This window comes from Chaetura pelagica, unplaced genomic scaffold (assembly GCF_000747805.2).
Source record: "Chaetura pelagica isolate M959 unplaced genomic scaffold, ChaPel_1.0 scaffold314, whole genome shotgun sequence".
NCBI lineage: Eukaryota > Metazoa > Chordata > Aves > Apodiformes > Apodidae > Chaetura > Chaetura pelagica.
In genome coordinates, this window is record NW_009953218.1 from 4,091,028 (window position 1) to 4,117,371 (window position 26,344).

Consider the following 26,344-nt stretch of genomic DNA (forward strand, 5'->3'; position numbering starts at 1 on the left):
CCCCTCATTTTTTTGAGCTAGGTTTATGTGACGGTGGGTTGAAGAGGCTGGCAATGTAAATTTCACTTGTGGAAAGGAAAAAAGGAAACTAGTATCAGAAAAATATGGCCTTTAGTCTTGTCAGTCAGTCAGATTTTGAAGATTTTTTTTTTTTAATTAGCATTTTGATATTATGTAGCTACTTTTAACTCTCCAGCCATCTGTAACTAATTTCCTTTCCTCAAAAAAGCCTGCTAACATCTGTTTATAAGCAATTACGATTGCAGACATGTAGTATATTAACTCAAACTTAATATTTGGCTAAAAGCTTGGGACTCTGCAATGATATTAAAATTAACTTGCAATTTATTGTGCTTAAATGTGGATTTGGATAAGTTTATTGTGTTAAAGGGTATGTTCGTTGACATACTCTTAAATCTTAAAGGCACATTACTATTTTATTTTTGTTTTAGTGTTTTTAGACACTTACTAGTATTAAAAAAATAATATCCAAAATTAATATTTTTAATTCTAATTTAAACAGTTTTCCAAAACTTAAAATCTAATTGACCTTCTGACTAATATTAATAATAATTCAGGGCTATTTTTGTATTGTTTTAGTTATCTAGGAAAAAAATCTCAAAAGGGAAAATACAGAGTGATTCAAGAAATAACAATTTTCTTCAATTCTACACAAATGGTATATTCCTCTTTCAAGGGATAAGAGACTAAAGCCAGTGACAGATCTATGCTAATGCATAGAGATGATGAACTGGAAGAGGCCAATGAGTTCTTATTCTCCAAAATAACTGAACAGTAGAAAAAATTCTCCCCCTCTCTCCCTCTCCGTCCCCCCATTTCAGTTTGCATAGTCTAAATTGTAAAATGTAATCACAGTAAAAAATCTTTACAAATGAATTTTACCTAGAGTAGTCCATTGAATTAATACTCAAAGTTGACTATATATGTTCTTTCATATCATAATATACTATATGAAGGATCCAAAAAAACAAAGTACATCTTTGGTAACAATGGGGCATGAAGATGAAGGTGGGACATTCTCTGCAGTGACATTGGCACTTATATTTCTATTGAGGACAGACTGATCTGCTGTAAAAGCATGCAAGTATAAGACAATAAAGACGGCAACATTAGCTTCTGAGGCAGAAATTCAGTTAATTGCTCCACATTCTTTAACATTGCTATAGTTTTAGATTTTTTAATAATCATACTGTTTCAACTGTCACAACTTTTTTTTTTTGTCTGTGGTTGACAAGACTATGATGATAAAGTACTTAATTTTTACTTTAATTTAGAAAAGGACTTTGAATTCAATCAATAACTAGGTGATTGGTAGCTTGTGAAATTACACTGTGATCAAGTCAATGCAGTCATCAATGGATAGTTACTCTTGGATTAATGCATATGCTGCACTGAAAAATCTTTTCACCTGTAATGTAATTTTTCATCTCAATAATGTATTCACCCCTTTGAGCATCTGCATTTTATTTACAGATTAAAAAATCAGCTTTTAGTTCTTGGTCACAAAGACCAAGAATACTAATGCTATGTGTTTGTTCTTCAGCTCCATAACTGGACTAAATGGTGATTTTTGTGGTTCTTCCCTAAAATGTCAGTGATCAAACACCAAGACATCTTGCATATTGTTCTTAATCATGAGAGAAGAAGATAAGAAACTACCCCAAGTATCTGTTTATGTTTCAGAAACAACAGCCTACATTTTACTTTAGTGATTTTGCAGGTCTTCTGCAGGAGCATTCCTTCAGATATCCTACAGTGTGTATTGCAGAGGATTTCATCCTGAGAGGTAAAGAAGTGTCAAAGCTGTTGTACTGTAGCTGGGATTCAGGGAAAACATTACTACTTCTAATTATCATTTCTCACATAACAGGAATTCTGGCTGGATTTGGGACAAGGAAGGACTTCTGGGGTGATAAGAGAACACACAACAGACATCACATGAAGAGAGAGTGAGAGAACATTTTTCCCTCTTCTGTATCTTAATATAGCAAGAAAAACTTGAAAGGTGTCTAAATCATTCTATTGAAACATTGAGGGAATTCAACAGTTCCTCTTCCCAGTACTGAACTAATGCAAGAGATTTGCTCCAGGTTCAAAGGATGTTGACCTTTAGGGTAATTAAAAGTTTAATGAAATTCTGGAAAAGGTCTTGAAAGGAAAATTCAACACAAACAAGATCTTGGCTTATGTTAAATTGGAGTTTTATGGAAAAGATTATATGAGACTGTTAATGTCACTTGGGGATTGTATCCCAAAAAGCATGCTGATGAAAGAGATCTATATGTGATGCCTTATAGGGTCTCACCAAGAGATATGCACTCTCATGGAGTTTACCTGGAAATTAAAGTATTTATAGCTGGCTGTAGAAGGTAGCTGAATGGCTGCAGAGATTTGGGCTTTTTTTTTGCATCCTGCTTGCATCCTTTTGCTAAGAAGTAATAGGTGCCAATACTATGGGATAAAGACTGGTCATAAAGGCAGTATATATGTGAGAATTACTTTCATTTTGCTCTGAGTGACACTCTCTTGCAAGTCACTAGGCTTTCAACCAGATGTGCATGCAAGCAATTCTCTTGTCTTCTGCCCTGATCAATCTCAGTCTGATCACGTTAAATAAATCTTGAACTGAAGGAGAGGGGTGAGGGGGAAATTCAAGTCAATTCCACAAGTGAATGACATTTAGCACTTAATCCTTAAAGTGCTGATAAAGCTTTCTTCCCTTGAGCCCTTTCTAGGATGCTTAAAAATAAAGCAACTGCATGGAAAAGGCTGTTAGATTATTCCGTCTTTGTGCTAGTGTTTTTTGGTATTTTAAAATAAAAATAAATCAAATTGAATTTACAAGTGCTGATCTGGGATTTTTGGAGTGTTGTTTTTTTACTTCTGGAAAATTTTTACTGACATTTCAAAATCCTTTGGAACTCCCTCTGAAGAACTGGTGTTCAAGTGTTTTAAGCCTCTTAGAGGCTGTGTGGCAACAGAATCTGAAATGGTTTGGGTCTTCTGTTTTAATATCAAATTTTTGTTCTCTGTATGACATGATTCAGGCACCTCCTTCCATTATCTTTATTTTCTCTTCCTTCCTTTTGCCTTGTCTCTTTTCTGCTCCTCTATTCTGTGATTATTTTTTTTAAATGGTTAATACCAAGAATGACAGAAATCCTTACTAAAGAATTTCAATGAGTGATTTTATAAAAGATCAGATTTTTTCAAACTGAAGTTTGTCTCTAACCTCATTGACTCGTATAGCATTCTGTAAGAGATTTCATATATGGCATAGAATAATTCAGAATATGCTTCTATAAAATCTGTATTAGTGAGGTCCCATAGGAGAGTACTGCCTTCTAGGGAGGTTACTTGTAGTAATGTGGTCACAGTAGATGGAAGAGAAAAACAGGCATCTTCCATGAGCATTATTTATTCCTCAACTGCTCCACAGATAGTACTTCCTGGCGAGAGGTTTTATCACTTTTAAAAGTAAAAAACTAACTTAGTCTAGTGAAGTTAGTAGGACTGAGTGTCTGCACATGTCTTAAAAAATACAATCAATGCAAGTGTCTGCAATGAAAGAAGGCTGAGCTGAATTACATTGCACTTATCACGAAGTAGAAGTGAGCAGTGTAATACATGATAATGTAGTCAACTACAAGACCTCAGCCCAGATATTGAGCTTTTGTATGAAAAGAATGAATCTTTTAGCACTGCACATTTCCTGTGTGTATCATTCCTTGATGTTTACTACATTACATTTCTAATCAAAATAGCTAAATGTACTTAGTTTGTCAAAATCTAATATTAATGTGAATGGTCTAAAAATACATCTGATATTACAGATAAAGAAGACTTGGACAAAAGCTTGCTGTATCTGTAATTGCTCTTAAAAGGAGACAATACAAAAAGAGATTGTAATTAAGTTCTTTAAATCTTGCAGCATCTCAGATGCACTAAAACCTAACTCTTTTTCTATGCTGAAAACAATGGGAGCTTATAGCCTTTAAAAACACAGTCCTGCTACATAGTGAAAATATGTAATGGAGAACTATAATTAAGCTAATATTTTCATTCACCAAAATTGCTCAGTCATTATACCAGCTTATTAATGCACTTCAACAAAGCACAGCTCTATGTAGAACTTCAGAGTAAAGCTGATGTGCAGGAACAAAACCTAAGGTAAAAGGCTCTGCTGCAGCAGTACATAAACTTGAGTACATTGTTCAAGTTAAAACTGTAGCAACTGCTTATGTGCTGAGTCAGAGCTTTAGAAATCAATACAAGTATCAACCATCTTCTATAAACTGACACGGTCTAGTTCTCTGCACAGTCCTTCAGACTTAATTAGGCACGGATTGAATTGCAATGGTGTCTTCATCCCCATTCACTCGCACCGCTTACCTCTGCACAGTACCCATTGCACTCTCTTCATGCTTCATGTCTCCCACTCTGATCATACCCTGCATGGGTGTTCTGCCCTGGTGTGGGGAAGAAGTCTCCAGAAATTGAGAGAAAATAGAAGGAAGTTGAGGAAAAGGTGGACTTTAGGCGGATGAGATAGTAATGAGTCAGGCTCCTACCTTATATCAAGCGCCTGTTTTCTTATTTTTTGAATCAGGTAAGAAGAGATTTCAGATCTGAAAATATTTTAATAACCTCATGTATTTTCAGTGTGCTCCTACATATTAACATCTATATTTTTCTGGTGTGTTGACCCCGGCTAGATGCCAGGTGCCCAGCAAAACTATTCTATCAGGCCCCTTGTGAACTGGCTGGGGAGATTAAGTACTGATGGGTCAAGCGCTGATGCATTAAGATGAAGATGGGGAGATCATTTTGCATTTACTATCATGGGCAAAACAGAGTTGACTTGGGAAATTAATTTAATTTCTTAGCAATCAAATTAGAGTAGGATAATGAGAACTCAAATTAAATCTCAAAAACATCTTCCCACCCATATCCTCTTTCCAGGTTCAACTTCACTTCCAATTTCTGGCTCCTCCCCCTGAATAACAAAGGGGGATGGGCAATGGGGGTTGTGGTCAGTTCATCACACTTTGTCACTTCTTCCTCCTCTGGGGGAGGACTCCTCATACTCTTCCCTTGCTCCATTGTGGGATCCCTCCTATGAGAGAAAGTCCTTTATGAACTTCTCTAACATGAGTCCTTCCCATGGGCTACAGTTCTTCATGAACTGCTGCAGCATGGGTTCCTTCCATGGGGTGTAGTCCTTCAAGAACAGACTGCTCCATGGAGGAGCACGGATCCTCCACAGGGTTACAAGTCCTGCTAGCAAGCCTGCTCCAGCATGGACTCCACTCTCCAGAGGTCCTGACAGAAGCCTACTCCAGTGCAGGTTTCCCATGGGGTCACATCCTCCTTTGGCCATCTACCTGCTCTAGCATGTGGTTCTTCATGGGCTGCAGGTGAATATCTGCTCCACCATTAACCTCCATGGGCTGCAGGACAACATCTTGCTTCACCATGGTCTTCACATGTCTGTCTACACTTCACATGCAGGGGAATCTCAGTGCTTAGAGCATCTCTTCTCCCTCCTTCTTCATTGACCTTGGAGTCTCCAGAATTGATGTGCTCACATATTTTCACTCCTCTCTCTGCCTGCAATTGTGCTGCATTTTTTCTTTCCCCTTTCTTAAACACCTTATCACAGAGGTGCTGCCACCTTGGCCAGTGGCAGGTCCATCTTGGAATTGGCTGGTATTGGCCCTGTTGGACATGGGGGAAGCTTCTAGCAGCTTTCTCACAGAAGCTTCCCTAGTATTCCCTTCACTACTAAAATATAATAACTTTTTTCTAAACATTTCTGAGTGCACATTATGTATATACAACCACATGTTCAATCAATCTTACTATTTTTGGATGTGAGTGAAGGCTTTCTCTCCTTACTGTATATATACTTCCCTGTTATTTGTGACTCTCTTTTCCTCTGTGTTATTTATTATAGGAGAGAGGTTATCCATTAAGACTTCCTAGTCTAATTCAAAAGCTGTTATTGAGACTCCTGATTCCATTAGTGCTTACATCAGTTAAAGTGCCTAGAAGATCACGATGAACAGTACTCCCTAAACCTGTACTCTGTTCTTTGAAAAACTACCATGTGTAAACTCTGTTTTTTCCCCTCTGATGATAATTTTAGGTAGAGGATAAAATGGATGAAAGAGCTGAAGCAGTGGAATGGGATAAAATTGGCTGAATTGTATAATGCTGTATAGGCAGGTCTGTTCAGAAAGGCCTAAATCCTCGCTTGATAAAGTGCTCTGTGAGTGTACTATTTTTCAGAAAGGTATGGTGTATAGGCAGAATAAATGGAACTCAAATGTGGTGAAAAGGATTGTGCATGTATATGAAAATGCAATTACATCCCATGAATGTGGCAAGCAGAAGTCAAATACTGTGCCCTACACAAAGTCAATAGAACTAGTTTCTAGTGAACTTGTACTTTCTTTATTTTGCTCACATTGGAAGGAGAGGTTGACTTTAGATATACAAATAACTTAACCAAATATCTCTGATTAAAAAAAGGGAAATGTTTATAGTGTCTAATTACACTCACTAGATCTGCTATTATACTCTGTTTCTCAGTAAAAAAATCAAAAGTCCTAGTGAGTTCATAATGGCTTCTGATTGGAAAGCTCTAATTAAAAAGGAGTCAATATAATATGACTTTGGTGATAAATTATACAGTTTGAATACCGAATTCCAGTACTGAGTTCTAATGAACATGAAACAATATTTTCAGACATCAGCTCTAAAGTTCTGTAAACCTGTATATTTACTGCCGCCTGCAGTTTCCACCCTTGACCTGGTTTGGATCAGACAACTAACTCTAAAAATGTTCTTGTTAAAAATTCCTAAAGATACCTTCAAAAATATGGCAATTTAGGATGTTATACTGAAATCATCCTCTAGCATCCTGACCAATACTATCTCTTTGTTTCCTGTGATATCCCAGTCTGTCTACACTAATTTTTATTTTATCTTTAGACAGGTGCAGGAACAGTGACCATCTTCGTGGTCTCTTTTTCACAATGTGTAAGAGAGTATGATCCTGGTTAAAGAATAACAATACCCTGACTTATGGTAAAATAAATCACAAGTATTAAGAACTAGTGGAATAGCTTTTCAGTGGTGAAGTGAGGTAGTCACGAGTTACAATGGATTTTGGAAACTTTGGAAAGGAAAGCAGTTTTAAATTTAAAACATCATATTTTTCTCCCTGTGTTTTCTTATCAAGTGTATTCATGTAGTATTTTTTTGGTAGTGTTTTTTTTTCACTCCTTGCTCTTGTGTTTTTCTTTAATGAGAAAATGGTGCTAGTTTCAGCCAGCATCTGAACTTAACTTTGTATTACTAACATGCTGGAGGTCACAAATTACTTCAGATAGCTATAGTCCAGAGAGTTACTGAATTATGAAATGTCCTCAGAATATTTTGTTCCTGCACACATCACTGGGTTGTCTCTTTAAGTTAGTAACATCCTGTGAGTGAAGACCTGGTGAGTACTGAGCTTGCCGTTCTATGTACAAGGGAAAGTCATCAAATTATGTCTGAATCATCCTCCAAATCTTCCTTGGAATAGCACTCTGCTAGGCTGAAGGATTTGCACTAGGAATAAATATTAAATGTTAAATAATTCCTAGGACCTATGCTGCTGAGATGTAGCATCTCACTGTAAGATTGCCTTACCTATTGGCATGAAGAAATGTGACGTGAAGTAGGACAGTAACTGGGGGGTCCTATTGTCCTACATGTCTTTGTTGCATTTACTCCTGAATAAACACAGAAACAGAATAGAATTCCTCCCTTTTTCTTATGAAGAAGTATTATTTAATTATTCAGTTATCATTAGTGTGATTCCTGAGGAAAAAAACCAACAAAACAACAAGCAAAACCAACCATAAAAGATCTACCTATTAGGTTTTTTTTTTTTTTTTTTTTAAGACAGAAGAGAAAATAGCACTAAAACCCATCTGGAGTGAGCATCCTTAGATGCTTAATGATGTGATTTTTCCAGGACTGATCCTAAATTTCAGTATCAGTTTCTTTCTCACAGCAATGAATATAATTATGAACTCTCTGGTACTAGTGCTGTATAGATAGTACCTTGCCTACACAGCTTGCTTACTTTTACATTTGAATATTCTTTACTCAGCCTTTTTTAAAAAATAAAATATTTAACAGAATCAATTAATTTTAGTTCAGATATGCCAGTCAGAAGGATGTGGATGTAATTAACATTCCCTATCTCACTCTTCCTCCCCTGCCTCTCTAAAGACGAACAATGTGCTTTAGTCAGCCTGATTGTAGCTCACTGGGGTCTGACCATTTAGGAGAATAAGACTCTATCTTGCCTGCCAACACCTCTCCGAGCATTGCAATGGAGCTGTGTTGCCACAGTTCTATTATCATCTTTGCTGAACAACCCAGTGTGTGAACCCCTTGCTATGTGTTGCTATCCTACTGGAGTTTCACTTGAGAGCATTAAATGGATATGGTAATTTAACAGGAAACTGGAATGTCTGAGAAATGCTGAAAAAGGGCTATTGAGGCATGCCTTACTTTACAGTGAAATAGTGGCAGGTTTCAGGAAAAGATTCTCTCTCTATTCTAAAACCCATCTGGAGTGAGCATCCTTAGATGCTTAATGATGTGATTTTTCCAGGACTGATCCTAAATTTCAGTATCAGTTTCTTTCTCACAGCAATGAATATAATTATGAACTCTCTGGTACTAGTGCTGTATAGATAGTACCTTGCCTACACAGCTTGCTTACTTTTACATTTGAATATTCTTTACTCAGCCTTTTTTAAAAAATAAAATATTTAACAGAATCAATTAATTTTAGTTCAGATATGCCAGTCAGAAGGATGTGGATGTAATTAACATTCCCTATCTCACTCTTCCTCCCCTGCCTCTCTAAAGACGAACAATGTGCTTTAGTCAGCCTGATTGTAGCTCACTGGGGTCTGACCATTTAGGAGAATAAGACTCTATCTTGCCTGCCAACACCTCTCCGAGCATTGCAATGGAGCTGTGTTGCCACAGTTCTATTATCATCTTTGCTGAACAACCCAGTGTGTGAACCCCTTGCTATGTGTTGCTATCCTACTGGAGTTTCACTTGAGAGCATTAAATGGATATGGTAATTTAACAGGAAACTGGAATGTCTGAGAAATGCTGAAAAAGGGCTATTGAGGCATGCCTTACTTTACAGTGAAATAGTGGCAGGTTTCAGGAAAAGATTCTCTCTCTATTAGAATGCAAACAAACACTGCTTTCCCCTAGAGCCTCCTGTCTAGCTATGGAATAATAACTCTAGACAAAAGCTGTACATTGTTATCATTGACATTTTACCTTTATTATATGCTTAGTTTTTCCATAAATTATAACATTCTTCAATTACAATTAAATGCGTGCAGTGGTGAATCAGGTATTATTAATCAAAATTGCTTTAAACGGTCACTTACAAGAACAGGTATCAGTGCAATATGGGAAATGGCATGAAGAAGTGAGTATCTGCAGCTAAAATATACCCTTTAGCAGGATGCCATTTTAAACAGGTTGTTGAGAGGTAATGTGGGTGTGTGTATTAAGCAGTGTGGCAGAAATTGAGTTCATAATGATTTGAGCTTCAAGGAGCTGGCAGAAAGGTTGAAGAAGATATAAATCAAACTGACAATTGAACATATTTATGCTGCCCCTTTTAACTATAATAAGAGACCGAAGTAGAAGGTAGGAAAGAAGAAAGAAGGGCAGGGGTGGTGGTGTTTGAGGGGTGGGGCATGTGTGTGTGCGAGAGAGAGAGAACTAATGAACCCAACAAAACCAAACTGATTATTTGAGATACTCAACCAGGCCATTCCAAATACTCAGCTGCACTGACCCAATCTTCTTTGATTGAGGAAGTTAAAAGTGGAAGTATGACTCAAAACCAGCGTTAGACCTCTGCTAAGGTTCTTGGTCTGGTGGGTAGTACCCCAGCAGAGCCAGGGAGATATTTTTAAAATAATCTATCTTCAGCCTGATTTCACTCACTCCCATAGACTATATAGCAGCTGAATTTTAGGCTGGTATCTCCCTTACCAAATACAGTACCTATGATGCCAGATCTTTGCTACTTGGATGATCCCTCTAAAAAAAAGTTTTCCAAAGTTTTATAAGTTTTTAGGTACTTTGCATCATCAGTGTATGTGAATGCACACAATCCAAGCTGGAATACTAAAAAGAGTTACTACAGTTATATTATTTAAATCAGGCATTTCAAAGAAGAACTCTTTTTAATTCAATTTGGATTTTGTTCAGTGTGATAAACATTACACACTGATCCTTAGTTTTGTGAGGATTTACATTTTTCTGTATTCTGTGATATAGGCAAATAGTAGCAGTCTAGAAAACCCTTGTTATTTCTTTGCAAAGGGGCCCTGATTTGTTCCATAGGGGTTTGTTGGTAAAAATTAATTAAAAACCTGTCTCTGTGGCTCTATTACACCTAACATCATGTTCACTGATGTAGTGGTCTATCTTATATCTCGTGTAAGGAGAGCAATCAAGAGATTGCTTTGTTGGCACACTGGTTAACCCATGAATTTGGATTCAATAATTCTGCTTTGCATGCACAAGAATTGTATTTATAAGATAAAGCAGACAGATTAGCTTTTAAATTCTTTGATTAGCAGATTAACTTTTAAATTCTTTGATTATTCATTGATGAGGGTTAAACACACATAATTTCCCAACATTCTCCTAACAGTATGTTCCCAGACTCCATCTATAGGGATTTGCTCTCAACATTGGTACCTAAACTGATCAAATCCCGAAGTCTTTATCTAAGATTTCAAAAAAGATTAACAATTAATCAATGATAAAAAGTTCTGTTCTATGAGTTTCTTTTCATGTACAATAATCAGATTCAAATGTAATTTAGTTGCTTAAATATCTTCACGAGGCAGTTAAGAGCTTAAATACAAGAAACTGCATAGAGACTATAACAATTTTATATAGTCCAACAAATCCCTATTTTTTTTACAATATGATATATATATACAAAAACCATCATAATATCTTGAATCAGTTTATCTACAAAAATCCAATAAAGGAAAACCATATTGGGAGTGTGTGTGCTTCATTTTACTTGTATGAAAGTTCAGTAAATAGTAAATATACACATCAATATATTCTTCCCAATTTGCTAGAAATTGGAACCTGGTTGTTGTCAACAGCCTGTAATGAAATTCTGTCCTGTGCTTAGGATCACTCCTGAGCCTATGTAAACCCTCCAGCAGCTTTTAAGTGGGGGATTGGACCTGTGCTCTTTAACTCCCTTAAAAGAATGTATCTGAGTGCCAAATCACCCTGAAGATTTGGGAGAGCTTCCCTATGAATGAGGGAGTAGCTGATTAGTGGTGAAAGCAAAACATCCTTGAGTACAGAGGCTGTCAGCTGCTAAGAAAATGTAATCCACTTCACTGTCAATAGTAAAAATGCTGGGATGGCTCTGCTAAACCTTTGCTAAGACTTCATGGCTTTAAAATCGGTTTTTAGGCAAAGAGAGAACTTGAGCACTGTGTCCCCATTTTAGTTTTTCACAGGCAGAGTGGGTTCAGCTGTCAGATACCGAAGGGGACCTTATTAGAAATAAGCACTCTAATGCAAAGTAGTTTATCTTTATGTTTATCCTGTAGCAGATCACATGGTAAAATTTGTGTAGGAGGATAGTTGTTTTCATTTTGAACAGAATTTTAATCATAGGCTTAGATGTTTTTCTGTGGTTATGTGTACTTGTCTCAGTCTATAAAAATACCTCACACAGGGTTAGGCTGAGGTGTTTTAAGGCTTTTCTGTGTAGGCCTTCTGTCTTCCTGGAAGACCAGTAGACTTCTGCTGTTTGAGGTGTGAATAAGGTATTGATCCTGAGGGGATCAAAGCCTCTGGGGTGCTTCATAAATCAGGAAAACTGAAATGAATCAACAAAGTTTTTATGACTGGAAGACCTCAAAAGAGAAGTTACTCACTTTCCATGAGAGCTGTTCTAAAGAAACAAGATCAATGCCAATCTTAATAGAAAATCTAAGGACTGTGGGTGAAATTATGGTTCACTGCCACTAGCAGTGAATACAGGAACTGACCTGTGTGACAGGCTTGATGATAACACTCAAATACAAAGATTTTATTTAATCTGCCATTTGGGTTTACCATAGTATCTTATAATCCTCGGTGACTTCCTTCATAGTGTCTAATATAATTATGATGTATTTAGTTGTGGCCATCATTACTGGTGATTCCTTCATACTTCATACAAAACATTGTCTAAGTTCTTTGAAGCTGGTACCCAAGTCCCTCAGAATATCAAAGTTCAGATATATTAAAGTTGGAGTAACAAGTTTCGTTAAGCGTATTTTTAGGTGTGCACAGCTTGATTATTTGGCGTAGCTCTGTTACATGGTTCTTATAACTACCTTAAAATACCAGTTGCAAACTAAATATTAATTGGGATGTTGGGATTTTCCATGCAACCAGACAAATGAATGTTTAGGAAGATGTAGATGCCTCAAGTCACCAGAAGCTTAATTAACTGGTGATTTTAATTCCACCAAAGTGCTGTAATACCAACCTAGTGAATAAAAAAAAACATTTACAAAGGAGTCTAGAAAAGAGTGTTATTTCTTTTTACACTGCGAGAGGAGCCTCTTCACAAGGCAGACATGTGACTGGGGGAGCAGAACAAATGCCACTCTTTAAGTGCAATGATGAATTGTCTGGTCATTGAGAAAGCATGGAATACTGGGGAGCACATACTCTTGCTGTAGTTTAAATTAAGTACACATTTAAGCCTGCAACTAGAAGAATCACAGAATCACAGAATCTTAGGGGTTGGAAGGGACCTCAGAAGATCATCTAGTCCAAGTCGCCTGCCAGAGCAGGGTCACCAGAGCACATGACACAGGAACTTGTCCAGGCAGGTTTTGAATGTCTCCAGAGAAGGACACTCCACAACTTCTCTGGGCAGCCTGTTCCAGTGCTCTGTCACTCTCACAGTAAAGAAGTTCTTCCTGATATTCACATGGAACCTCCTATGCTCCAGTTTTCATCCACTGCCCCTTGTCCTATAACTGGGCATCACTGAAAAAAACCTGGCTGCATCGTCCTGACACTCCCCCGTAACATATTTATAGACATTGATGAGGTCGCCCCTCAGCCTCCTCTTCTCCAAGCTAAAGAGACCCAGCTTCCTCAGCCTTTCCTCATAAGGGAGATGTTCCACTCCCTTAATCATCTTTGTGGCTCTGTGCTGGACTCTTTCAAGCAATTCCCTGTCCTGGTTGAACGGAGGGGCCAAGAACTGGACACAATATTCCAGATGCAGCCTCACCAAGACAGAATAGAAGGGGAGGAGAACCTCTCTTGACCTACTAACCACACCCTTTCTAATACACCTCAGGATGCCATTGGCCTTCTTGACCACAAGGGCACATTGCTGGCTCATGGTCATTCTCCTGTCCACCAGGACCCCCAGGTCTCTTTCTCCTACATTGCTCTCCAGCAGGTCAGCCCGCAACCTGTACTGGTCCATGGGGTTGTTCTTCCCCAGATGCAAGACTCTACACTTGCCCTTGCTGAATTTCATGAAGTTTCTCCCCGCTCAACTCTGCAGCCTGTCCATGTTTCTTACTTTTGTTGGATTATATTTTTCAGCACATTTACTGTAGTCATTAAAGAGTTGAATATAAAAAAATAGTTAGTTTCTCTGGTTTCTTAGCCCAGATGTCATGGTCTTATGTGCTGTATACATTTTTACATTTGTTGCTAGCCATCCTGCCCAAATAATTGAATTTGTGAACATGATGTAGTCTTGAATCAAGCTAATGGTTTGTGGCTGTTAGGGGCTAGGGCTAGACGTTGACTTTGTGCAGCTGACTTCAGAAAATCCATTAGTACTTTAGGACTCTTTTGGGCAATATAAGGGGTAGACTGTGCCAACAAGAAGGAAATATCATGGATCTGGGACCATGTGCATGAACTGCCATTATCAATACATATATAGCTCACCTTCTTTCTTCTCCTTTCTTTCCTTTCTTTCTTTCTTTCTTTCTTTCTTTCTTTCTTTCTTTCTTTCTTTCTTTCTTTCTTTCTTTCTTTCTTTCTTTCTTTCTTTCTTTCTTTCTTTCTTTCTTTCTCTTTCTTTCTTTCTTTCTTTCTTTCTTTCTTTCTTTCTTTCTTTCTTTCTTTCTTTCTTTCTTTCTTTCTTTCTTTCTTTCTTTCTTTCTTTCTTTCTTTCTTTCTTTTCTCATTCATTCTCAACACTGACTATAATTTAACTCTTCTGTGAATTTATTCACACTCACCATAAATCTGTCAACTGAAAAGCTAAAATGATCCAGACAGGGAAGAAGAATGTACCAAATGACTGATATATCCAATTAAGACTTCTCTGTGGAGGTATGAGGTACTAAAAATGTAATGCTAGTAATCATTCCACAGGACAGAACTTAGTTATATGAAATATTATTTTAATAAATGAATTCATCTAGGGAACTCTTGATCTACTGACAAACATTATTTATTTTTTTGTCAACAGGAAAGAAGATTGAAAATAGTAATTCCTATTTAATAAGTTCTCATCTGTTCCTTGCTGGGCTTAAAATAACAGCTATTATATTATTTCTTTTATGAACTTAATTTTCCCATGAGTTGTTACTTTCCTTTTCTCCTGCTCTGCAGCTTTCAATTTCCATAGAAAAAAAGGTGAAACTTCACAGTTCCCTCATGTTCCTTTCAAGCTACACATTTTCTGTTTGTGCATTCTCTGTGAAGAGTGTCTCTGTGAAGAGATAATTTCTTAATATTCATTAATCTTGGTATGCATCTGTGCTGTAGATAAATGCATATAGAGCTGCTACTGTGAAGAATGAAATAGACACCTGTGCCATTGGATTTCAGTTTCCCATTAGATGGTGGGGAGAGAGTGAAACCTAATTTCTGTGTTGAAGGAAAACTAGACATTGAAACATATTTATTTTGGTTCTTAAAAAAAAGAAGTCCTTTCGAAATTAAAACTCATATTAGAAAGAAGAATGACCTAGTGTTTTCATTTTCTCAAAGCAAAAAAGATAATGGAACTTCTTGTGCTGTGTCTAAACAGTCACCAAATTCCCAAAGACTCACTAGGTTGCCCCAAATTCTTGGCAAATGCCCCAAAGCAAGGAACTCATGTAAGTACCTAAGGAGTTGAGAACCTTTATAGCCCAAGGAGCACAGGTTTAAGACTCCAGTCTGGACCTACTGACTCCTGGCTATCTGTAGGAGCCCAGGTCTCTAGAGGTGTGCACACAAAGCCCAGGCCTCTGAAGATGTGCACACAATGCTGAGGGCTGCCAAGTGTCGTACACCTCTGGTTGCTTGGTGAACACTGCTGAATGTGTTGTTAGTTCCAAACCCATGATGTGACAGTTGCAGAGCTCCTATTTGTGAAAGATAACTTTAAAGTCATGGAGTTCTGCATCCCAGGCAATCCTCATGTTGAGATTGTGGACTGTAAGTGATGAGGCTTTTGACAGAGATAGCACAGAAAAAAAATGCAATAAATAGATAGCATGGAAATAGAAGTAATTGTTAACACAAAAGATTATAATTTTCACTACAAATGTCTTCTTTGAAAGCTGCTGATCTTCAGCTCTTCTAACAAGAGATTTTCAACTTCATAGAAAGAATTAAACAGTAGAACAATGTTTGCTTGACAGAGGATGACCCCTGAAGTAGTCTATTTACAATTGGCTGCTTTTGGTAGCCTTCTCTTGGGAAGGAATTTGTTTTCATTTTTCCTTAAGTTTCTGTCTTACTCCTGAGGACATACCACACTCACTAATAATACTTGCAAACAAGTGGGGAAAAAGTTTTCATGCAGTGAAATTGTTGGTTACCTTAATTTTCTAAATTATTATGTTTTTATGGAATCCATAATAATTGGACATTTGTTGTTTTTTGTGGTTTTGTGTTCGTTGTTTTTTAGGTTGTTTTGTCGTTGGGTTTGTTTGTTTGTTTGATATATGCTGGTATGTCATTAAGAAGAGGATTATGGTAATGATCCACAGTAATGAACTTCTCTATTTTCTTCCTATCCATGCACTTACTTTCAATTTAGTGTGAAAAAGAGAAATAAAAAGAGCATGAAGTTGACTGTAGATGCTCTTGTCAATAATTTAGAATATGATGATTAGACTGTAATTCACAACTTTGTTCAGTTATCTCAGCACTCTGACATACAGTGCATTGGTGAAAAATCCTCCCCTCTTCTATCACCTACCACTCTTCATGTATTTGCTATTATGTTATGATGGATCTAAGCTGAAAATGCTGTGTCAAATTTGTATCTGCATACACAGCATTTGGAATTTTGACTGAGAAACTGAAACTGCTGTTGTTCACCTGGGCAGCACTTGAATGTTTGCATAAAAAGAGTTTAAGACTATAAAAAAAAAGCTTTATGAAAATCTTTAAAAGGGCTTTTAAAGGTAAAGGTCTGGTTTTGTTGTTACATTTAAATATAATTATTTAATGCAACATATAACATGAATATAATGTAAGACTTGAATTCCCATTACTCTAAATTTTTTTGTTTATGAAATATCCACTTGTTGCATTTACAGGGAAACAGGAAAAGGGGCCATCATTTAGTTTGAAGGATATGTATGTAGCTTTTTCTAAACTGTTTTCTGACCATTATTTTCATAATCTGGATGCCATGTTGGTTGGTTTGTCAGTGTCATGCTTCCCTTATTTTACTGTCAGAACATGCCCTTGGTTTAGAGACTTTTGTACAGCTCAAGGAATTGCTGGTATTATGACTTAGATGAGAAACTTTTTGAACCTGTAATATGAACTGTAGCTTCTGTTTGCTATCTCTCCTCCCTCAAGGCACATAGAACCTGTGACTGGTATGACTTCCATTCTAACAAATAACTACCTGGACAAATTCCTTGATATATAATCAGAATCATTGCCATTGATGAACGGGTTTATCAAAGACAAGAGGAAATAAATTAATCTCAAATAAACCTTTTCATAAACATAAAATTAAACTATGTAATTAAAGCTGTTTCCTGATTTATAACCTTTGATTTTCTTGGTTTTTCCCATCTCTGTTTCCTAAAGTTTATGCTTTTAGGTTTCACTCTGTTATCCAAATTTCTGTTTATCCTCTCAAATGAAGTCATGTTTCTCTGTTCTCTTCTGTCTTTATACTGTACCTGCAGATAAGCAACTTCTTCCTATTCACTGATTTGGGAGTTCAGAAAACAGTATTCTCTGATTCAAAAAAATACTATTAATGTAAAGTGATAAGACAGAATGATAGGCTGTTACTTTTGTGAGCAGGGGAATCTTTCTTCCTTGAGGGAGTACTTGCAAACTGTTCTCAGATGTTGGCAGTGGGGCATTTTTTGATAAAAGAATAAAATGAAGATGAGGTGTGGAATAGCAGACATTTATTTTATTTATTTTAGGGCAAGATAAAAATATAATCAATAGCTATGAGCATGTGAAAAAACCCCAACAAAACAAACACAGACTGAAATTAAGTTTACTCTATTACAATATTGGTATTGTGTATTTATTTACACACAGCTTTTACTGTAAGGTTTTAGTTTGAATTCTTGTCCAAGCTTTCTTTTCTTTTTATTTTCATAATGTTATTCCTCTAATTGACAGATTTATATTTTTGCTTTAATTTTCTTCTTTAACCGTTTTCATGATTCTTTCTTTGTACTTCAGATTTTTCCTCCTTATGTTTTAGCTTGGTCTTTTTTTTTATACATCTCTTTTTGCTTCTTACATTTATTAACGTTTATAGCATTGAGCATATTTTATTTATGCAAAGCTCTTTTTGTCTTTTGTCCCAATTTTGCACTAAACCAGAAGCTCTTCCTTTCTTGCACTGATTCCTGAAAGAAACTAGACATATCAATGCAATCATTTGGGAAAAAAAGATAACAAAACAAACAAACAAAAAACAACCCAAAAACTGGTAAAAATTAAGGAGATCTTGACTTTAATCAGAACTGTCTGTAAGTGCCTGATTTACAGTCTGTGCACTTGAGTAAAATGTTTTCCTCTACTCCTTGTGGAGTGGCCTTTGGCTTTCCAGTAGCCATGGATAATGAATAATAAATACATTGATGCTCATAGACCTGAGACACAGAATGGATTTCGCAATGTATATCTGAAGTAAATGTGAGCTCAAAGCTTGTGCGAATCTCTAATGAGGCTGCAAAAATGCACATTAGCAGTACATGAGCATTAGGTTTAGTGCATAAAGAATTTGGGCCTTCTAGATGTTTTTCCTTACAAAAGAAAGTTGTCTTTTGATGATCCATCTGCTTTTAAGCTGGTCAAGCATGATCTACAAGAACAAGTTTTCATTAATCACAACTGCTCCCAGGAAGTGCCAGGTGCTTTCAGCTAATGCATCTAGTGGGTGCAGGGGTGGCTTTAATTGAATGGCTCCTGCTTCAATATTTTTTGGTGTTCACTATCATGATTTCTCTACTGAACAGATGGGGATGAAGCAAAGAGCAGTGAAAAATGCTTTTTCATGAGTTGTGATGCCTGCAAGATGTGCTCTGGAGAAAGTTTCGACTGCTTTTGCTTGTGTGAGGGCTCATAAGCAAAAGGGAGGGGGACAATGCCGGATACAATCATGTGCCATGAGTCCAGTTCTGGTGTGGGGTGATGAGTTGGAGATGCTATTCAGAACTGAAGGAGGTAGGTGATGAAAGAGGAGGAAGAGGTATGCTTGGTATAAAAGCACTGCAAGTGTCTCACAGAAATTGATTTAGACTAAATTTTTCATCGAATCTTCCTCAGGAACCTCTTGTAACCCTTGCCTGTCTGATTCCTGTCCTTCAGTACCCACTGGCTGTTTTGGAGCTCTTTTGTTTGTTTTAACACTGAAAGTCTCATCATGGAGCTGCAGAAAGCAAGTCTGTTATTAATTTCCTCTTTCACCTTGCCTAGGAATCAGGCACTCTGGGGAAGGGAGTTAAAGCAATAGAAGCTAATCTTCCTTCTGATTTTTGTGGAGGCCACAGGTGGACAGTGAACCACAGGTGCTGCCCTTGAAGCTCTTCACATTTGGCAACCCTGATGAAATAAAGACAGTAGAGTTCAAAAACTGACAATTCTTAGGCCTTTAGTGCTTACCAAAGAACAAGTCAACTTTTTTTTTTTTTTTTTTTTTTTAAATCTGCATAAGCATAAGCTCACTTGAGTTAAAAAACCTTCTCTCCACATTTATTATGGCTTCTGTTACAGAAAGAAAAAAAAGTGTTTGTTTTTCTTTAAATACTCAATATAAAAGTTAGTAATGAAGTCTCTATTGAAAAAAATAAATACTTCTGCATTATTTTATTTTGTATTGAACCCTGAGGTATTAACCATAGAATTTAATTCTGAAAGCTGCTATAAGCTTGGGAGCTGCACTGCTCCTTCCTTGACAAAGTCACCATTCTTCAATTCCTTTCCTACACAGGCTGTTCCTCAAAAATAAGCTGTACACTCTCTTTTTAGTGTTTTACCTTTAATAGTGTCATTAAGATATGTCAGAATAAATGAGAACTTCCTCGTGAGCCCCCAAAATACTACCCACTTTTGGTTATCCAAGTGGGTAGTAACAAGATTAAAGGGAGAAGTTCAAAAGCAATTAAAAATTACTTCAGGTCATTAGGGAGGTTGGTTGCAGGATCAGGAGCACAGGTCAATCCCTTCAGTGGCAGGGAAGTGTACTGAAAGAAACAGGAAAACACAAGTGATTAACACATGGCTTAGAGGCTGGTGCCACTGACAGAATGTTCTGATCAATGGCTACCAACTTTTCAGAAGCGATAGATGAGGAAGAAGAAATTATGGGGTGGCTCTCTATATTAGGGAGACATATGAATGCCAGAAAATGAATGAGGGTGATGATAGGATTGAGTCTTTATGGGTAAGAAGTAGGGAGAAGGGCAACAAGATTGATATAGCGGTGGGTGTCTGTTATAGAAACTGACCAGGAAAGGTGGCCTCCTGGACCTGTTCCTTGTGAACAAAGAAGAACTTGAGGGGGAAGTAATGGTTGGAGGCTGTCTAGGGCACAGTGATCATAGTGTTTTCAATTCTTGGAGAAGTAAGGAGTGGAGTCAGTAGAACTGGCACCATGGGCTTCCAGAGGGCAGACTTTGGTCTTTTGAGGGGGATTGATCAAAAAATATCCTTTAGGAGTCAGTGCTGAAGGGGAGTCCAGGAAGGCTGGACAAACTTTGAAAAAGAAGTCTTAAAGACACAGGAGTGGGCAGGCCCCATGTGCTGAAAGATGAGTTGATGAGGAAGACCGGCTTGGCTGATTGGAGAGCTTTGGCTGGAACTCAGGAACGAAAGGAGAGCTTATAGAATTTAGTAGAGGGGATGGGCCTCTCATGAACCACAGAATCACAGAATCTTAGGGGTTGGAAGGGACCGTGAAAGATCATATAGTCCAACCCTCCTGCCAGAGCAGGATCACCTAGAGTACGTCACACAGGAAGACATCTAGGCAGGGTTTAAATGTCTCCAAAGAAGACTCCACAACCTCTCTGGGCAGCCTGTTCTTGTGTTCTGGCACCCACACAGTGGAAAAGTTTTCCTCATGTTTACATGTGCTCCAGTTTGCATCCATTGCCCCTTTTCCTATCATTGGTCATCGCTCAGAAGAGTCTGCCTCCGTTCTCCTGACACTCACCCTTTACATATTTGTGAACATTAATGAGGTCACCCCTCAGTCTCCTCCAAGCTAAAGAGGCCCAGCTCCCTCACCCTTTCCTCATAAGGGAGATGTTCCACTCCCTTAATCATCTTTATGGCTCTGCTCTGGACACTTCCAAGCAATTCCCTGTCCTTCTGGAACTGAGGGGCCCAGAACTGGACACAATATTCCAGATGTGGCCTCACCAAGGCAGAACAGAGGAGGAGGAGACCCTCTCTCAACCTACTAACCGCACCCCTTCTAATATATCCCAGGATGTCATTGGTCTTGGCCACAAGGGCACATTGCTGGCTCATAGTCACCCTTCTGTCTAACAGGACCCCAAGTCCCTTTCACCTACACTGCTCTTCAACTGATCAATCTCCAACCTGTACTGGTACATGGGATTGATCTTTCTGAGATGCAAGACCCTACAATTTCCCTTGTTGTATTTAATTAAATTTCTCCCTGCCCAGCTCTCTAGCCTGTCCAGGTCTTGCTGGATGGCATCAACAGCCTTCTGGTGTGTCAACCACTCCTCCCAGCTTAGTGTCATCAGAAAACTTGTCCTCTGTTCCCTCATGCAGGTCACTGATTAATATATTGAATAGTACTGGTCTGAGTACTGACCCCTGCGGGACTCCACTAGGTGCGGGACTCCACTAGGTACAGGCCTCCAACAAGACTCTGTCCCATTGACACAGCTCTCTGACTTCTTTCCTGCAACCAGTTACTAATCCACCTCACTTCTCAATCATCCAGACCACAAAAAAAAGGTGAAAGTTGTATAGATGTTGTGCTTGAGGATCTGGTTTAGGGGTGGACATAGTAGAGTAGGGTTAAAGGTTGGACTTGATGATCTAAAAGTTCTCTTCCAACCTAGATAATTCTCTGATTCTATGAAGTTAAATGACAATGAGAGAAAAGTCTCTGTATCACAACAATCAAGTGATCAAGAACTAAAGAATAAAGATAATGGTAACTGATCTGCTTATACCAACCATATTAATGACATAAAATATGTGTCCTATGAACAGTTCCTGTAATTCATCGAAAACTTCATGAGTTCTATGTTTGACCAATTTTACCAGCCCTTTGTCTCTATATACTTTCTAATACCAAGACTATTAACGCCTTACATGATTTTCATACGGTATATAAACAGGTAGATATGATAAACCTAAAAAGAAAATACTGTAATTGCACTAAAGTTAGTAGTGAGAGGCAACTATTATAAATATACCCAGAGGAAAGCACTCTAGCAGAAATAAAGCAGCATTTCTCTGAATTGTGGGTAAAAATACAAAGAATTTTGCCAAGTATGAAGAGAAAATTGAAATTTAAAAAAATATCATTACATTTCTTTAAATGATCTTTCATATCCTCTGAAATGCCATGAAATATGTGATATTTCTATGACGTGTCTGGGTTTTGTAATCTGTACTAGATAATTGCCTTGAAATAACCATTGTTACAGCTTGTAAGAAGGAAAAGGGTGGCCTCCTCCACTGTAGCGCTCAGGGTATTTAATAAAAGCTCCAGTGGCACAGAGTAAGTTAAGGAGAACACAATGGTACTAGCATCTCTTAAAAGAGGTATAACTGGATGGCTGGACACTGTATCAGAGGACTCTGTTAACAAATTTCACCCTTCATGTTCTAGCTTCTAGGAGCATTTTGTATGAATCTCCAACAAGAATTACATCCATAAGGCTCATTATAGCCTTGATCCTCTGCACATCTCTGCCACACAGAGATAGGCTGTTAAGATACAGCCTAATGTCATTGTAATGAGTTCTTTCTTCCTTACACAATATACAACATTGCATATTTCTGTTTTTTATTTTTCCCTTGCCGTCTACTGATCATCTGATACAGTAGCTGCAAAGTCAGTAGAGGTCCTGATGAAAGAGAGGAAGACATCTTGACAATAACATAATTTAAAATTAAATAGAAAATGAAATAAGCCCAGAACTAATAGAAAATGAAAAAACTGCACATTGGTTTTGTATGCTTGAACTGTCCATGCACAGGCAATAGTTCTTGCTTTTTTTACTATAGCTGATGCTATGACAGTAGAAACATTGGCATGATCAGGACTGCTTGCAGAGATAAATGAGTTTTGTAGAAGAATATGTGATGAGGACAAATCAACCATTTATGTAAAAAATATAAAATGTGAGCAGAGCTGACATACATCTGAACAGAAGAAAAAATTCAAGAATTGAAATATGTGGTACTGTCAGATTTGTTGAAGGAAATAGATAAGTAAATCCATAAATTGTCCTATTTATGAAGAAACAAATTCTCAGGCAAAAGGTGTGTTACTAGCACCCAGATTTTTGCATGATTAAGAACTACTGGACTGCATACAAAGGTAACTCCCAGAAACATCTTCTTTATTCATACTGTGCTTTGGAAAGCTATAAATAAATTACTATCCTGTGTAGAGTTTATCTTTACAACATTGTCTAACTATTTCAGCAAAATCTGTATTGCCATGGTGGAAGTTACACTGAATAGGAAAAGTAAAATAATGTATTGAACTATATTAAAAACAGGAAAAGTCCCATTCAGAATCATGCATACTGAAAAGAACTTCTTGTGCGGAGAGGCTGCATTGAGATTCTCCAAGGAACATGTGTATGGTTATTAGATGAGAATTTACCACTCAACTCTCTCCTTTCTTTCATACTGATTTTTAATGCTAGTGAGGTTGTACATAATTTTGCCAGTGCATTTCTTGAAAGAACTGCAACTGTTACTTTCAAGTAACAAATACTAACAAAACAAACAAAATAGCATAACATGGTCATGAAGAATATCTTCTAAAAGCCTATTTGTATACATGTCAGTTCTTAATACATTTTCATTTTTTATGGTGGCTTCAAAATCATGCTTTGGGAACACAATTACCACCTTAACTCTTTTATCTTTATATTCTCAAAGTTGCAATTGTTTTGTATTATTTCCTTATGTAATAATAATAGAGTTGAAATATAAAGTTTTAAGATATTTTTTTTCTCAATTACATCACATCACTGTTCAAGCTAAGGTTAAGAACTGTATTAGCTTGTATGTATATTTGGTTTAACTCAGCTTACCTGCTTGCTATCACACTACCTGAATTCAGAGACTTACAGTAACATTTCAGAAGAGGAAACTAAGGAAACTAAGCAGAAAAGACAGATTTAGGATTTCCGATGTGAACATTAAGTTTTTAGAAAAGTCAGTGAGTGAATTAACCATGAAAAAACTTTTTTTAATCTCTATTTTGGGTTTTGTGGATTTTTTTGCCATGTGATCGGAGAATAAGCTCAAGCATCTTCTATTGGACATCCCTCCACGCCCCCATTACACAGCAGACCAAACCCAAGGTCACTGAAGTTTCTGCTGTAGATGAAGATGCAGAAGGGCAGCAGGTTCTCAGGGAGGAACACTGACAGTAGAAGCATGCAGCAAGTGTAGCACTGAGCCAGAAGACTTTGAATGCTTACCTGTAATAACTACCTTTGGAAGACCTATAATAAGCAGTAGGCAAACCCTCAGAATATGAGTTTGAATTTTAACCTTTTCTTCATCCATATTTGCTGCTAAATAAAAAACATCATTTCATTTCACTTTCTTGGTGAGCTGAACACCAAATGGGAGAGACTTAGGAGTTCTGCAGGTCTTATGCTCTTCCTGGACATGTCCTGCCCTTGGTGGTGGCCCTGCTGCCTTTTAGGCAGTAGACAACAGTAGAATTTGACTGCATTTACATGTGCACACACATAACACAACAGGTGACTAAGAGAATAATATCGCACAAACAAGAAAGGTCTTTACAAGACATGGCACTTGAGAACGTGCTTGTCTCTGTAAGCTTAGACACAGACAACAAAATCCCTTCTGTGGGCTGCTACAGAGCTGCACAAATATGTGAGAACTCTTGTATTTTAAGATATGAGTAAAGTCAAACCCTGCCTCCTAATCCTTAAGAAAAACGTCTCTGTATTTTGACTGTCAACACCTTCCAGCAAGCTGGTAAAAGACTTGCAGTTGCCACTTGTTGCAATGCTGCAGCAGCAGCAAATTACTCTTAAGACAGTTTGCAGAAGGAAGATTTTAATCCTGTTTCTCAGGTTTTGATGGGGTTAGGCTTCCTATCCTCCCAGGACAAGAGCCTCATCTGCTAATGTGGGAGTAGTAGCATCTGCCTGGGTGGCAGGATGAACATTTGAGAATGTAAAGTCTGTGGCCACTTTAAATCAGAATTGTACTGGCAGAAAGATGACAGCTGTGATGTTTCCTGAGCTTACTATGTTCTTAATTAAAAATCTTGAAATTTTGTTCTCTGTGCTTTTCTCAAAGTCTTGCTCTTTTGATGAAGAAGATCTTCTAATTTCTATTCTGAATCATGGCTAGTTTATATTTATTTGTGCCAGTTAGCTGAAAAACCTTACTTTTCTGTTGCTGAAAGATATTTGCACATCTTTTCACCTTTCATTTTGCAGCATTAAAAGGACAAAGCACCTCTCTCACTCTCTGGGAAGGATAACTTCCTACTGCAAACATGCATTGCAAGAATAGATCTGAAAAACAAACAAAAAACTCTCGATGATTAAACAAAAATGAAAGTCTGAGATTTATTTTATTTTTTTTTTTTTTTCTGGTACATGCTTATTGTCTGTTTGAAGTAGCAGTACTTTTGAATCCAGAAGAGAAATAAAATTATTTCTTAAAGGCTGCACTGTAATGTTCTTGTATTAAATAACCACTTTGACCTTACAATCTTTCTCTTAGTTCCAGTACAGATGGACCTGGACCATTGGTTATGATAGATCCAGAGCAATCTTAATCTTGTAGACTTGACTCAACGCAGGACCAAATGGTACCATGTTGAAGCTGCGACATGGAAAACAAATCATATTGTCACTAGGATGTTCACCTTGACTGATGTTATGTACAGCAAGAAATTGTTAAGCAGCTGTAGAGTGCTGGTGGCTTAACCTATGAAAGACTGAATTTGTAATGCTTTACTTAGTGATCTAGTACCAAAATAATAGCTCTCCTCCAGCTAATCACACTGGACTAATTCTGGACAATTACATAAAAGAATTGTTGGCAGAAATTAAATACTTATTTAATCAACTACTGAAATCTGAAGGATCAGACATGACGAAAAGAAGACCTTGCATTTGTACGTATTCTTTGTCTTTTAAGCCTTATCAGGAAACACAAAACCAAGGCTGATACAGACTTTTGATAGATCAGGACTTCCTGAAAAACCTCAGTGTTTGGAGGGTCAAGGAACATCTGTAAAAGTAACGTTACTCCTTTAAATTTAAATTCTGACAAACTAAAAGAAATACTTACTACCAACGATGTCAGACACTTAGAGAAAATTCATTCTTCCATGTGAAGTTAAACATACAAGAATTGTCTATCATAAATAAAAACTTCCCGTTTTACTATAGAAAATATTATCTTAAAAGTAATTGAAACAGGAATCCATATGGATGAGATATGCAACTGAATCACAGAGTCACAGAGTGGTCAGGGTTGGAAGGGACCTCTGGAG